Genomic DNA, 2,004 nt, shown 5'->3' on the forward strand with positions numbered 1-2,004 from the left:
ATTTTTTCCCCTCGGATAGCTCTGATTTTAACGAGAAAAAAATAAGTTGATTTGTGGGGAGGGGGTTGGGAGGAAGATGTTCACCTGGATGCTGAGGGCGAGATCCAGGCACACATCCTCCGGGGACACTGCCAGGGGCTGTATGCTGCGAGTCCGGGAGGCATGGGGTAAAAAAAAAACACCTTCGAAAAGGTGAATATTCAGCCTAAAGAAGGCGTTATCCGTATGTCAGTGTTATAAAGAAAGAAATACATTTTATACAATTGAAAAGACTCGAGCATCCTGAAGGGAGAGTTCCCCTTTGCTTCTTTCCTGCTCCCAGAACAGGGGTCGGGACCCCTCCCTCTGCGGACACCTCGAGGTGTCCCTCCCCGACCCCTCCCCACTCCCCCTCCCGCGGCGGCGGTGCGGGCCGGCTGCCCGCCGGGACTGGCACCCCTGCGGAGCCCCGTGTTTGTTTAGGGCTCGGCGAGCCCAATCAGGGCCGGCTGCCTGCACTTTTCCGGCAGGGCTGCGAGAGGCGCCTCCTCTCTCCTTTTTATACATCGGCCGCCGGCAGCCGCCGCTGGACTCGCCGCCGCCGCTCTCCCCCGCCGCATCGGATTTACCGCCCGCCGCAGCCCCGCGCACCCGGCCCCCATGCGGGGCACCGGCAGCAGGTTTGACCCCTCGCTTCTCTCTCCTCCAACCCACCTTCCCCCGCAGCCCCGTCGCGGTTTTCCCTCCCCGCTCCTCTCTGTTCCTGCTTCTCTGTCCTCGGCCGCTCCGGGAGGGCAGCGGCGGCTGCGCCTGAGCGGGAGAGCCCGAGAGAGGCTGTGTGGGCAAACATCCGATGGTGATGCCTGGAGCTCTTATCTGCCGGACTCTTATCTCCCAGTTATCTCGCATGAGACAGAGACCCATTCGGTGCCTATCCGCGAGGGGCTATGTGTGTGTCCTGTGTTCATGTGCCTGCGGTTATCTGCAGAACCCCGAGGTGTGCTGAGAGCGCGGAGCCTTGCTGGCCGCTCCTGCTGTCAGCTCTTTGAGTCCTCTTTCGCTTTCTGCCCCTTCTCCTAGGGCCTGGGCAGCGGGGCCTCTGTGTCTGTCTTTCAGTCTGTCCGGCCTCTCTCATGCCGGCGGCTCCGGAACGTGACCGTTCTTGGCAGGGGCCGCGCTGGCTGCTGAATGGGTGCCACCCCGCGAATGTGTGCTGGGGCTGCGGGCAGTCCCCAGCCAGAACCAACACTGGCCCCTGCGCCGGGCATATCCCACCCGGCCCGGCCCGTGTCCCGGCCCGTGTGCATCTCCCGGGTTCTTTCCCTGCTCCTCCTCCTCCTTTCCGTGACCTTGGGCTGGAAATAAGCAAACAAACGAGGCGATGCGCGGAAAAGCTCACATCGCTCTCTGGGGAAGTAACCTTAAAGGGATCGGCTTACTAATTGTTTTCTCGGTGGAACCGAGTCAAATGACTCATTCATTGAAAGAACCATAATAGTAACTACCGCGGCAGCCGCCAAGGAAGGGGCTTTGCCACAGACCGGGAAAAATGCCCCTCTTCCCCTCTCATCCTACACGTCTCCCCATCCTCCTTCCCTTCGTTGTGCTTCGCGTTCAGATCCGCAGCCCCAGGTGCGGAGGGCTCGGGAAGCAGTCCCACGAGAAGCGGGGCCGGGGCACGAAGCCCCCAGGGACTGTGCTCCGCGGAGCTCAGCGCGACCGGCGGCTTCCAGCCCGTGTTGACCTGGGCCGCCGGCTCCCATTCCCCGGGGGTGAGGGACAGCAGCGCCCAGGCGACATGACTGATTAAGCGCTCCGAGGGTCCAGATAAGGCCTGATGAATCTCATTAAGGGAGGGAGACTGGCTGTCCTGTTTGCTAACTTTGTTATCATTATTTCTCTCCCTCCCCTGCTCTTTTGTGTCCTCCTTCCCCGCCCTGCCCTGCGGACCCCCCCTCCACTTTTCCTCCTCCTCCTCCCCTCCTCCCCTTCCCCATCCACACCCAGCAGCTAGAAGGGACCTGG

The sequence above is a fragment of the Indicator indicator genome, chromosome 31 (assembly GCF_027791375.1).
Source record: "Indicator indicator isolate 239-I01 chromosome 31, UM_Iind_1.1, whole genome shotgun sequence".
NCBI lineage: Eukaryota > Metazoa > Chordata > Aves > Piciformes > Indicatoridae > Indicator > Indicator indicator.